General features: G+C 48.7%; 1 long non-coding RNA gene across 2 annotated transcripts in view; it reads right to left on the reverse strand.

Moving 5' to 3' along the window:
• LOC136107394 (uncharacterized) overlaps positions 1–14,376 on the reverse strand; it is a 326,635-nt gene that overhangs the window by 29,890 nt on the left and 282,369 nt on the right. For both annotated transcript variants that reach the window (XR_011741319.1, XR_011741315.1), the window contains exon 4: positions 7,557–7,642. This is a non-coding gene — a long non-coding RNA (uncharacterized lncRNA). The remainder of the gene's footprint in view (positions 1–7,556; positions 7,643–14,376) is intronic.

Here is a 14,376-nt window from a genome sequence, read left to right on the forward strand (position 1 = left end):
ACCAGCGCGCATGGGAGCAGGTGCTCGCCCATGGGCGCAGGTGGGGACGGCCCAGCCTCCGCGGGGCGCCGCTCCGCGCCCGCGGGAAACAGCTCGCTCCTTTCCGCTCCCCTGTCGCCCAGGGCGACAGCCTTCGACGCAGCCTTGATGGGGCGGGGGGAGGGACAGTGATCCACTCTGCCGGCTGCCCCGACGGTGCGAGTTGAGCAGCGCAGGTGGCAGCGGGGTGCGGCGCATGGGTCGTCCTCTCCCGCAGGTGACAGTCCCGGGGATCCGGGACCGTGGAGGGGCGTGCGGCGGCTGCCGGCGGAAAGCTGAAGCTCTTCTCGGGAGCCAGAGCAGCGCCCTCTCCACGCCCGGTCGACCTAGGCGCCCTCTCCCCGGGAAGGGGCTTCCCCGGGGAAAGCCCCCAGATGCCCCGGGGCCGGGACGTTGTGTGCCGGTGGGCCCGTTGTTTCCCCGGCTCGCCGGGGAGTACGAGAGGGAGCCTGGGGCTGCAGCCAGCGGTTCCATCCACGGGAAATTCCCGTCCTGGAGGAAAACGGACAGAGCTGGGGGTGCAGCTGGCAGCCAGCACAGCCCCCGAGCTCTGGCGGGATCCCCCTGTACCTCCAGCCCCGCTTCTCAATTGCGAGCACAGAGGGCGGGAGAGGCAGGGAGCCTGGCGCAGCCCGCAGCCCTGCTGCTTCCCTTTTCACGCTTAAAAACAAAACAAATCTTAATTTAGACCCTCAACACGCCGGACCGTGTTTACATCCCCCCCGCTGCTCTCCCCGCGAGTGTTGCTTTTCCAATTGTCCCGATTAACCTACGGGGCTCCCGCGCAGCGCGGAGCCTCCGCGGCGGCCGGGACGGCGCGGTCGCGTCTAATTGGCTTATTTGGCTTCTCCCCCCACACACCCCGGTAAGAGGATCTGAACAGCATCTTCTCTTGTCGTGCCTAGGAACTGCTTGAAAGCCCCTCCGCCAAGACAACACGGGGAATCACACGGTCAACAAGTTTAAAGGAGTCGACTGAAAAACACCACAGGGTTTTGCAGTAGGGAAAAGTACATGAACTTCAACCCAAACCCCTTCTTCGGCCAGACTTCGGAGGGGGCACGTACATGAATTATAAAACAAAACAAAAGAAAAAAAAAAAAAGAAAAATACAAGGAAAAAAAAAAGGGAAAACTCGGCCCCTCATCCCGGCACGGCCGTCGCACAGCGCCGATCCGCAGCCGCGGGAATTCCGCACCCGGCAGTGCGGTGCGCCCGGCTCCGCGGCACCGCCCCAGCAGCAGCAGCCGAGCCCGGGCAGCCTGGGAGCAGCACGGGAGTACCAGGGGAGCCCGCCCCCCCCCCGCTCCCCTCGCTCTGTGACCTGCCTAGATTATTAGTAAGGACATCTGTGGCTGGCAAGGGAACAAGTGTTACCAAAACCAGAAACGGCTGTTTTTCCAAATGAGCAATATGTTAATTCCTCATTCCCCCTCTGGTTTCTTTAAAACCTGGCACAAATACATCAATAGCGGAGAATAAGGAGCCTTTGCGGAGAACAAGTGGCAGTTTTGAATTTACCTTTTGTGTGCGCCTCAGATGCAATCTTGAGGCATTTTCTTCCCTCTCTCCCACAGAAAAAGAGTGTTAATCTGCCCTATCTTGGGACCCAAAAGGATTGGAGTGGAGTAGATATTCACTGGAATCACATGGGGGAATAAGGGTCTTGCTTTATTGAATCATCAAATCCCAGGAATGAAGCTCTTAATTAATTATGGGTGCTAAAAATTCAGGCCAGCTGTTTCTTTTTACTTGGCTCTGACAGAGAAAGACAAAGTCTACATCGGGATCTTCTAAGGCGCATTCAGCATAAATCAGCGCCCTCGGCGGCGCTCCCGGCCGCGGCGCGGCCCGGCGGTGACAGATGGCGCATTGTCCCCGCATTCCTCCACCGCGCCTCCGCGGGGTGCGGAAGCGACCGTCCGACGGCGCGGCCCGGCCCAGGGACCTTTCTCTGCCGGGGCAAGGGCTCAGACGAGGCCGGCAAGGGACGGGCCGCGGTCGGCCGAGGAGCCGGCCTTGCTCGACGGGTCGGCCGCGGCAGAGTAGCCTGCGCGGCCGCTGCCTTTTCTTGCCCGACAGCGCTCCGCTGGGCGCCTCCTTCCCGGCGGCAGCCCCAGAATGCGGCGTCGAGCGACTGCCCCGGCTCTCAGGCTGCGGCCGGAGTCCCGGAGCCTAACGCCCCCTCAAATCCCCCGACGTGGCCCCCGCTGCAGTCAACACCCTCGGCGCTCCTACTTCTTCCCCAAAGGCAGAGGCGTTTCCCTGCGCGGGCTCCGCGGCTGCTTCCCGCAAGGAGCTGGAGGCGGCGGGTGTCGCAAGGGCGCGGAGAACCACGCAAGAGGTGCTGCAGCCAGGACAGGTCACCTCGCTGCCCGCCTATCGGGCCCCTCTCTTTGGGTCGGCTGCGTGTGTTTAATACCAGTTACTCAACGGGAGAGCTCCGCATTATTTTCACGGCTGATTTGCAGGGGCGGCGGCCGGAGGCTGCCCGAGCCCCTCTCGCCTCCCCTCGCAGAGAAATCTTTGTCGTTCAGCCCGGCGGGGCCAAACGCGGCGGGAGGCCGGAGCGGGGCCGCCCAAGAACTCCCCGGGGTCCGGAGCGGCTCTCGTCGCGGGGCTCCGCCACCGGGCGCTGCCAACCTCCTCAGCCAGAAATCTCTTCACCTCCAACTACCAGAAAATAAATGTCCTCCGCACGGCGTTACTCATCTGTTATAATTAGAGCATGTGCGAACTCGCAGCGTGCCGGGAGCCCGGCTCGGGCTGATGCAGGCACTTGTGCAATAACCACCCCGTTCTGCCGCGGCGGTGCTGCACGGCCGGCCCGGCAAGGGGCCCGGCTCGGGGCCGCATCGCGCCCGCCGAACAGCGCTGCCCTGCGCCCGCCCCTGCGGCCGGGACGGGGGTCTTGGTCCAGACACCTCTTTTCCAGCGAAATTGGCTTTTATTTGCTTAAAGCAAACCACAGACCTCTCCACGCTCATCCCTGATGGATGCAAATGTAAATGTGCACTTATTTAATTGGATCAGGTCCCAAGATAAAAGAGATAAACGGCTCCCAGTTTGCCAAGTTATTTTCAGAGGCATGCAGTGATGTGTGGAGGGAAAGTTAATGAAGAGACACACTGTACTTAAAATACCTCGGGTCTAGACTCGGGGAGGGGGAAGCCTCGGACACCGAAGCGGCGGGCGGCGCTGGGCTCTGCGCGGGCTCCCCGCACGGCGCGCAGAACCGCGGAGCCGCAGGGAACGGCCTCACCTGAGCCGCGGCGGGGCGGGGGAAGGCTGCGCCGTGCGAGGCAACCGGTGCTCTTCCCCTCTTCCCTCCACCAAATTGTTCTCCGTTACTGCCGTCTCCCTGTGTTCCTCCCCGTGTTCTACATCCGTATGCATGAGACATTAACAGACGGTTATTGATACAAACACAGTTTTTGTTGCTAAAGGCCTTCCAAAACAAATTCTCCGGCTGAATGCCAATGTATGCATGTTGGCTGGTGACAGCTGATTAGTGAAATGATTTACGGCCAAGTTAAAAAAAATGATACTGTCAAAGGCAGCAATTTGAAAAAAAGATAAGACAGCACAGCCTCAAGGCTTCCCACTGTAAAGCCACCCAACAAATCTAAACCTACACTACAAATACCTGAAACACTCAAGGAATCAATTGGTCGCAGATTAAATACAGTCTCTATTCTGACTTGCCCTGGTAATCCGCAGCTCTCCACAGGAGCAGCCCCTCGACTGATGCCTCCAGCCTCACCTGCAGCAGGGCCCGCTCCTGCCCTGCCACCCCGCCGGCCTCCCGCCAGCCCTGACATCGGAGACTTAGGCCTCCTTTTTGTTTCAAGACTTCTTCTCTCATTAATTGATTAAAAAAATCCCCCTTTCCCTCATTTCTCTGCAGCTCTTCTTCATAAAGAAAGCTTTTGCTCTGCAATAAAGTAAGAGACTTTGATCCCAGATCATCCTCTTAGGCCTTCCAGCTGAAATCAGCGGAGAAACTATGTGGAGTTATTGTTCGCACTTGCTGCACTTCTGATTCAGAAAGGGCTGATTTATTAGCTTGTCAAGGGAAGCATTGTTCAGGAAGGCAATCAAAAAGCACTTACCTAGCTAAACTAAAATTACTGCCTTTTCAGTGGCTAATTTGTATAACTCCCATGGAGGAACTTGGGAAGTGTTTGATGAGGCATAAAATGATGATTAATGAATTTATTGGCCTGCTGCTCATCAAATAGGAGTAGTATATCTTTCCTCTATTGGGCGTTGGGTCTAATGCTACATGTCTGTGTAAAGCAAGTCCAATATGATCTCCTTTTTAGCCCCCTTTTAACCCCCATGACCTGAAGAATATCTCCGTGTAACAGAGGCAACATCAGGGGACTGCAGAGACAAAGAGCCTGTTTGATAAAACGGTAAATGAGAAAGGCGAGGAAAGTTGCTGCAGGGACAGATCTGCTCAGTTTTCGGCTTTCAATCACTTTGACTACTGAAGTGGGAAGAATGCAGAAACTAGATAAGGTGTGAGAAGCGAAAAGAAAATGACAAACCAATTTTAACTTTCATAAAGGATTCAGCCAAACAACTTCATTGCTACTTGAGAGAACGAATGAGTGCGGGAAGTGCCGGGATTGCTGAGTGATCAGGCACGCTGCAGCCCCTCACCATCCGGCAGTGCAGGGAGAGACAGGCAACGTGCCCCCAAACTGGCCATTTTGAGCCCATAAATTTCATGTTCTTTTCCTCCACCGAAATAGCTTGGGGCTTTCTCCTCTGATCAGTGTTTAATGCTTGAATCACTATTTTGGAGCCAAGGGCTTCCAAGAGAAATGACATGCTTTCCTCCTTTTAAAAGCTCATACTAAATTACTGGTGATTCTGTGCCCACCTGCACACACATGTGACCGACAAGGTATCTTATGCCCTACACATTGCTGCTTTGAACAGGTTAAGACCACCAGAAGATCAGAAACATTGTTGACATTCTCAAAAACTTGTTATAATAAATTTTCTGGAGATCTGGAGTCAGAAATCCTCCCAGGATTGAATCAATTTAGCTTCCACGCACCATTCCCTGTTCCTGCAGCTCCGAAGCTTGTTGAGGGATCTGCAACTCGCACATCTTCCAGCGAAGGTGCACATGCCTCAGCTGGAGCCTGCTGCCAAAAAGGCAGCTTCTCTCGTTACCTTTTGGGGCTTCACAGAAGTACCCTCAGGCCTGCATGTCAGCAGCCCACTGTGCTGAAGACTGAGAAGGTGCAACAAGAACATTTTGCAGAACTACCAATGTAGCGATCAACACTTGCTGAAATGATGTGATATTTCAGGCTCCAGTAAAGCTCTGAGGAGCAGGGAATGGTAGCACGGAGGTGTCTGGCAATCGCAGCAGCCTGTCTCCATCTCTGCGCCTTCCCTTTGTGCCTCTGCGTGCAAAGCCAGAGTGCGGCCCTCTCCATGCTCCTTCAGAGGACAGCCAAGAATGAAATGCAGGCTCTTGGGCGAAGCAGTGGGGAATTCCTTCCTTTTGGCATCTCTTTCTGTTACAATTCAGTCTCGTGTATTTTTCCCTTTCCATGACTTGCTCTGTTCTAAGCTACGTTAGGAGGTGGCTCTGAAGACCTCCATGAGCTGCATGGGAACTGGCTGAGACTGGTCGGAACCCCATCACACTAAGGGGCCACTGAACTGATTTTGTGGTCTAGCTCTCAGCCCTGGAAGGCAGGAGAAAAGTTCTCATGAACTTTAAGGGACTTTAGTTCATGTTCTCAGTGAAGGGTAAATTTGTCTGTCCCATGCTAGGTAATAATTGTAATTTCCAACATGATTCTTTGCAAAATATAAATTAGATAACATACAAAGAACGGTTCATTTTTCAGGTCTGTTTAGAAATGGTTTCTGGAGAGGTAGAGGGAATAAACTCCTGACCAATCTTTCAGTTCCCACAGTGGAAGCTGTGGGAACAAACCAAAACAAAACTTTCCTGAGACTACACATTGGCTTCCTTGACAAAAGGAAAAAGACACCCACCTTATGTTTACAAGATCAGAAACAACTTATTTTAATGCTACCAAATTGGTATTTGTCTGAGACACTTTTAGCTGAAATGATCCTCTGGAAAATAGTGTTTATAAACATCCTCGAACAAATAGCACTCTCCTGACACAAGCCTACCATCAATGTACCGCTCAACAAGTTTTATCTGCAAGTCCTTGACCTGTGACTGCTTTTACAAAGGCTCTCTGTTCATTAGCAATTTCAGGTCACTTTAAGTACTTCTGTCATGAACACATAGCACAGCTGTAAAATACATGTATTAAATACCAGCTGCATTAATATAGGGGCTTATTTTCCTCTACTTGGCTCTCAAAAGCAACATGATATTACACGTTGATGAAAAAAGACATAGTTATATTTGCATAATTACAGCAATATTGTAGGTCTTTAGTGGAACAGACCTAAGAGGTTGATTTATGATTAAATATGTATGGCTAAAAGTTACCATGCTGGGTAGTGTGCATAGCATTAGACAATGACAGTTTTGGGGCATAATTGCTTTAATGTGGGCAATTAAGACTAAGTGCATGTGATTTTAGTGTCTGCCCTACATTCCTCTGAATGATTACAATGATCAATACACATGATTTGTAAGTCGCTTCCTATTGATCGAATGGTAAAATGTTTGACCTTCCTTTGAGGAAGTAATTTGCTAAATTATGACACCACATAAAGTCTTTCTTGGTTCAGAGGTGAGGGGTAATGGTGCTCAGAATTAGAGAAAAAAATATCATGTTCCCCTTTTTCCTGAAAGTAAGTCTCTGTAATGTCCCTGCCAACTTGCTGACTTCACCTGTGGAGTCTGGCACATTCATCTTTGAAATTAAGAGAGGAGAAAAGAAAGATTCTCAAACTCAGCCCATCTCTAAGAGAAACCCACTTCATTAATTGTATCTGTTTACACCTCTATGCGAAATCACCAGGAAGTTCTTGACCACAAGATCTCTACTGCTTGTGAGCAGCTAGAGAAAAATGTGCAGCAGCAAAGTTGGGGAAACAGAGCACTTTGTGAGTGCTGCGAGCAGCGCACATGGCAGGGCTCCCCGGGCTCCCTGCCAGGCTTAATTTTGCTCTGCATGTGCAGTACCGAATAGCCTTCGCTATATCACATTAGCAGGTATGAAAAAAAACCAACAAAGTGTTCATGAAAACATGTTAGCTGGTGAACAGTAACTTAGTTAAGGCTGAGGGACCTCCTCCATGCTGCAACTGCCATCCTAAATGTGCACAGTAGCAACAACTAGTGCAAAGTTCAAATCCTACATGCAGTGCAATACTATAGGTATGAGCTAACGCAGAGATGGGCTTGGAAGTTGCAAATGTATATCTTGTGGTTTAATACGGCATTTTGATGGGGAATATGTGTTCTCCCTGGGAGAACTGCACAAGCAGAAGTTGTTTAAGGACAAGATAGAAATCATTTTTCAGGTCTCTGACACCAAGAGTAGTAAAAGTGGTACCTGTGTTGTGGCGTAGGATTTTCTTGTCCATTTCCTTCCCTGTCCATTTCCTTTCTTGTTCATTTCCTTCCCTGTCCCATCAGGTGCTGCGGGAAAGAGAGAGAAATATTTAGGACAGGATTAACAACCTCAGTGTTCCCTCCCCAAGCCTGCAGACATACTGGGAGGCCACTCTCCCCGACTGTACCGGGATGCATTACCTCAGCATTTTCGGCCCCAAACACACCACTGGCCCATCCAATGTGCTTCAAGGTTCCTACCCCTGTGTCCCCTCCCTGAGGTACCTCAGCGTTTCCCTTCGAACGTCCCTGCCCTGCGTCACCTCAGCGCTTCCCGCCAAAGCCCCTGGTGCTGCCTGTGCCCTGAGGTACAGCAGCTGCCTCCCCTTGTGCTCTCAGGGCGGCGCTGCCCCCACCTCAGTGCTACCCCCACCTTGGTGTTACCCCCATCTTAGCGCTGCCCATCCAGGACCAGTGCCGTCTCCTCAGTACCCCCTTTGCCGCTGCCCTGGTGTAACCCTTGGTCCCGCTGCCATCACCCGAGTCCTGCCCAATGGCCAGCCCGTCCCTCAAAGCCACTTTTGTGTTTCCTGCCCAGGCCCCCAGCATCTAGCACACACCAGGGGCTGCAGAGGCTCCTCTCCCACATGGGGTGCTCCATCCTGGCTCCCCCCAGCTGAAAACAGCCAGTTGGATCTGGGGTGTCGAGGTCACTTGCAGAAGCAAACTTCTTATTAGCTTCCCACAGCAATCCAACTGCACCATGCAGGCACAGCCATCTTTGCCACCATGCTGCAGCTAACAGGTACCTAGAAACTGTCCAAAACCTACCTAAAAACTGCCCAGACTTTACCTATTCACATTAAACTACTGCCTTACTCTCTGTACATCTCACAGACAAGCCTTCCCAAAGTGAGCCACTGTCCCTGCAGTATCACTCCAGCATCAACCAACTCTTGCATGTGGACTCTGGTGCGCTCCCTGAGGGTCCGCTCCGCTCTCCCTGCTGGCAAAGACACACCGTCCTCACCACGGCAGGACACGCACTGCTGTAAAGTGAAGGTCGTGTGTGTGGATCAGCCTGTTCTTCTCCACTTTACCCAAACCCAAGGCATCCCCAATCCCCACCGTGCTCAGCCTCCCCCTTCTTCTCCCCAGCTCCTCGCCCCCAGTGCCCCGCACCCTGGCCCCAGGTGGGGAGAGCATCTGGGACACGTGTGATCCCCCTGCACAACATGCTTGCTGCCACGCTGCTGGTGAAGGCTGTATAATGGACAAGGAGGACAGAGATGCCGAAATAATTACAATATGGAAGATGAAGCATACCACAAATCACACAGGTAGCAAAAACCATCCTATTTACTAGTTGCTATACCAGGTGTACATACCCTTACATAACATCCTACTCTTAAATCCTTTTGTTATGAGAAGAGAGCATCAAAGAGTTCATAAATTCCCCCAAACGGCAGTATTGAACAATGAATTAAAACTACAAAGCAGTTAGAATTCATGGTTAGAGGAAGGTTCAGTCAAACAAAGGGCAGACACCTGTTGAGAAACTGAAGGTAAATCTGCTTGCCAGACCTGAGAGGACAGCATCTCCCGGAGCTCACCAGCCACCGCTGAACCGTCCCATGGACGGACTTCTTTTTACTACCCAGAGATGATGCTGGGACACCAGCTGCAGACAGACTCTCTGGGCTGAACAGGACTACTCTGGAAACTCAGACCCGAAAGTCATCACTTCTCCACCCCTAACCCAGCACCTGAACACCAGAAGTGAGTGATCCAGCTCTAAACCATAATCCACTTGTATCTGGATTTTGAACATGCTTTCTAATTGTCTTCCAGGGGCTTAATGATCACCACAGAGGCCCAAGGATCCTTAGATGTGTAATTCTTGAGAAACCTTGCAGAACAATAATTCTACACCCAAGTTTACATTTTCTTATTGATGGTATCATTCTCTTGGCAGTAATCTGTTCTCAGGAGGTTCCCATGCAACTAGTATACAAGCATTTGAGTCTCATTTCTGGAAGACCTGAGTTGAGCTAGAGCTGGTGCTTACCACTGGGGACTGCATTAGAACAAGAGGATGGGGAACTGGTGGTGGCAGTACTAATCAGTTGTTAAACAGGAGGAAAAGAAGTTAGAGTCCCAGGCAGGATGCCTTGGTGCTCAGAAAGCAGTTTGTTTATGCTCCATTTTGAAAATTATCCTAGCACAGTGTATTCAGACAGATGTGGGCCTCATCTGTCCCAGTAACACAGTTTTCTCCTTTTCTTTTTTTCTTTATTTTATTTTAAAACAAACCAACCAACCAAAAACCAAACCAAGCAAAACACAAACCATACTGTGCAGTGGAAGCCCTGACCTGGAACTGGGAATCAAGCCATTGGGTATTCTTTGCTCAAACTCTGCAGCTGCTGAGGTCTGATGTCACGCTTTTCTATTTAAAAGATAAGAGCTGCTGTTGCCATAGTTTTTTCTCAATCTTTTTCCTGGAGAACACGTTCCCAGGTTTTGTTCAGCCTAAATGTTCCAGGCTCTGACTATGCTCCATTTCCTCACGTGCCCATTACATCGGCTCCACCTGACCTGGAGGCAGCACCTGCATCTGAGTTGGCATCTGGCAGGGATCCAGTCACCTAAATAGAGACCTCAGTGGCATCTTAGACCCCTCTGGGGCATCCCGGCTATGCCCATGGGACACAGAAGCTCTGAGACCTGCACAGGGCAGCATCTGGAGGCCAGGGAGCTCCAGCTCCTTGAAGGGGTCAGCACCTCAAATAAAAGAAAAAGGTGTGAGCGAGTTAATCTCAGCCCTAAACACTCATAGTCAGTAGCAAGGAAAGGCACTTTACAACATGATTCATTTCCTCCTAAAATCAATGTCTAAAACTAATCAGAGGATTGACACACTGAAAGTGCTGATCTTGCTGTATGGACTGTGAGGAGAGCCCGGGGGACTAAATCAGGTGTCTGTGCAGTAGACATCTAAAGCCAGCTGAGATGACTTCACCCAAAGCTGCCTACAGATGTGCCTCTCCCTGCTAGTCACCTGTCTTCAGAATTATAAAATAAACTTCAGTGGTCTGAATCTAACAAAAACCAGATCTATCTACTGGACACCAGATAAAACATGAATTGTTTTTACTGATTCTAAAAATCCTGTTAATGAGTATTTGGAAATAATCACTTGTGAAAATCTTGACAGTCTAAGTATCTCTACTACATACATTTAAGTATGCAGTAAAATTGGATACTCATTGCTATAATAAATGGACAAGATCTCAAAACTTTTATTTACATTGGAATTTCACTCATGAACACTTGCATTGGTTTTCTATTGAAATGTTTATGGAATAAGATAAAACTCCATGACCCTTTCTCAGGAATGTCCATAATCACGTACTTAGTTTTAAGCGCAGAACCACTGACATTGATGAGACTTCAACACACAATTAAAGTGCACTGTTGAATCAGGACAGGTTCCTCACACAGGACTGTACGTAGGAAATCTGGCCCAAAAATGTAACAATTTTCTTAAGACAGGAAATAGTATCAAATATTTGATGATTCAAGTGATTAACTTGGTTATGAGAACAGGGAAGGGAAATACTAAAAGGTGTCAGTATAAGAATGGGAAAAGAGAAACACTGCATGCAAAACTAGTAGCAGGATTTGTGGGATTTTGCAAGTTCAAAATGTAACTGACACATTTCTTTGTTGTTAATTTTGTTTTGCTTTCATATTAGCTGCATTGCTTTGATGGATATTTTTAAAAATAAAATAATGGCTATCACTCAGGCTGCTTTGAAGTATTTCTGAGTTGAATGACTGGTAGCATTTATTGATTTCATAGTGTGACACTAGAAGTTTTGATATGGGATTTTTAAAAAATGATATTTGAAGTTAAAAGAAGACATCTTGATTAAAGCCAGAACAAATTGTTTGGCTGAGATTCAAGCTCTGGTTCACATGCCTTTCCAAGCTTGTAGATTCACTTGCTCGCTCAGAAAAGCCCATATGCTTTCAATGGATGAGTTAAAAATTCATGCCATGGAAGAGCAGGAAACTGCTTCAAAGTTTGGAACCAGCAGAAAAGCTTAAACCATAAGGGAAAAATATATTAGTAGACATTAGGTATAAGAACAAGGTAGAAAGGTCTTGTTTTTAAGGGGTTCAACTCTGAGCCACAGACAGCGTGACCTTGAAACAAATCCCATAGTCTTCTGTGCATCCGTTGCCCATGTGCAAACTACTGATAATATTGTTCTCATCTTGGACTTTGCAGGAAGCTGTGAAGATGAACAGCAGCTACATGATGCTGTAAGTCATTTGGCTGGCTGCAGAGATGATCTGTTGGGCTATCAGTTTAAATCTCAAAGAGACTGTGATGAACGCTACTGATCTGGTAGGTGCAATCACTCATTGCTGACAGTCTTCTGGTAGTTCTGGTTCGAAAGGTACCCCAGAAACCCCACCACATGGGGAACCGACTCCCTGTGCTGGCCATTTCTGCTGAAATGCCTGATGACAGCACTCACGGCTTCTCTAAGCGAGGGGGCCACATCTAGAACAGGGCTGACCCACACCTGAGGGCTGCTCAATATCTCAGGATCCAGCAAAGCCCCACAGCCGCCTCCTCCTCTCCAGTCCAGCAAACCGGGACAGTGTCCTGTGTGGCCCCAGGAAACGGGAGTGCAAGCAGGAATTCTTCAGAGTAAACCAATACCACTAAATCTTCACAGAGATCATCTGCTTAAACCACTTGAGTCCTCGTTCTTTAAATAACTGACCTAATGCACCTGCTCCCAGGGCAGTTTCTGCATGTTGGGAGAAGACCATCACATCTCTTCTTGACCTTCTTTCATTGCTGGCGTCAGTGAGGATGAGACTGACTTTTAAAGGAAACACTCACTAGTGCCATTTGGGAGGGTCGTGAAGAAAAAAAACCTTGTCAGTTTTGCAATGGAAAATATAATAACTCGCCAGCAGGCTATTGACCGAGTTGTTAAACTCTGGGGGGAAAAAAAACCTGTTAGGTGAGCTGGTTAATATCAAGGCTCACCACTCACTTCTGCATACTACAGACCATGTCAAAAGCTTTCCAGTAATCAGCAGAGCTTAAGAAAAGTCTCTGATTAACTTTTCTTTCATCTTTCTCTTTTCCATCTGGTGTTAGAGATCAAACCTTCAGTTCCTCTACTCTTTTAAGCCTCGCCTGTTTGACAGCAAACTTCTCATCCATCTTAAATCTAGTGTGGGCTAGAACATCTTTCAGCAGTGGCTAGAGGGTAGATATATTATCAGATACTAACCATATTGGTCCTTCTCTTTTTACTTTAGCTCTGTATTTGTTATTATAGGATATATCTGGGTTTTCTGAGTGTTCAGCTTCTATTCCTCTGCTGCAGGATAGTGCTGTGCTGTTAATGCTTTGCAAATCCCTGCATCATCCCTTTCCAGTTTTGGAATGTCCTCTCTGTGCTTTGCATAGCTTCTTGCAGCTGTACCAGCAGCCCCGGATACCTGTTCCCCTGGGACTTTCAGCTTCTGGGCTTTTAGAGGGGATGTAGGAATGATGTTGGCTTTGGCAGTGCTGGGGCTGTAAAGCTTTAACTGCACTACTATCGATTGCCTGCTGCGTAAAGACAGCACCTTTCCTGTCAACAGGGGCTGCAGTAGGACAGGGATGCTCAGCCACCCTTTAGAAATCCTTGTCTTATTAGTGGGGTGGGGTTAAAAACAGCTGGAACCACTGAGATCAACTTAGGCCCATCCCTGATCCTCCTCCCGCAGCACTCTCATAGCTACTTGTTAGTAGCAGCGGAAGAAAAGCAGCTGTAATTATTTGCTACCTGGTTTACACAAAACAGAAAGAGAGGTAACACCTCCCCAAGCACATTGAGGGTCACCACTTAATGATACAGAGTATTTAGGTAATGGCAAATAGAGGACCATCAAGATAACGACATGTCTAATGATTTCAAAATTGGGCATTTTTTCAGGAAGAGAAATTCCAGTTTTTTTCCTGGCTCTACCACCTAACATCATTTGTAAACCATGACTTCATACTCCATGTGAGTTATCTAATGTATTTCAAGCATATTTATCACGATAGTTACTGTACCAGAGATTCATAAAATATCTGCATGGCTTTGCCAGGGAAGGCAAAACGTTTGAAAAAGAAAGATGCTAAAAGATGTGGGAGGAAGAGGAAAGGAGAGGAAAGCTGCCTCAGGCACCTCACACTGGTGTGTCAAGGACCACCATGTACAGCAGTGAGCTGGGACGGCCAACAGCACAGCCCAGATCTGCAGACACCTGACGTGCATGCGGTGTTACCTAGGGACTTACTGCAGACTTGCTCTAGTATGGTCCTATGAACCCAATTAATATATCAAGTGTAGTCCTGGAGAGCATTTTTCTCATGTAGTTCAATAAAAGGAATGAATAAGGAATAATAAAGTAACTTTAAATATAAATGCAAATAAATAAATAAAATAAATAAGGAATAGTAAAAGTTTGTGTGCCCTCAGGACTGCTCCATGGTGTGAATCACAGAGTAGCAACTGGCAATAATCATGAACGTGCTTCAGTAGCGCTCTCCCAACCCAAATTTATGCACTAATTACACACACTTTCTGTAATACTTACCATAGGATATGTTTATTAAGCATATGGGCTCAATAGGCAGGACACTGTAATAGGATAAAAGCTTTTTCATGCAACCTGCCACTTCCCTCAAAAACCTTGGCCTGTAACCCCATGCCTACGTGAGACAGGGAGATGTCAACATGCTCTGCAAACCAGTT

The sequence above is a fragment of the Patagioenas fasciata genome, chromosome 13 (genome assembly GCF_037038585.1).
Source record: "Patagioenas fasciata isolate bPatFas1 chromosome 13, bPatFas1.hap1, whole genome shotgun sequence".
Classification (NCBI taxonomy): Eukaryota; Metazoa; Chordata; class Aves; order Columbiformes; family Columbidae; genus Patagioenas; species Patagioenas fasciata.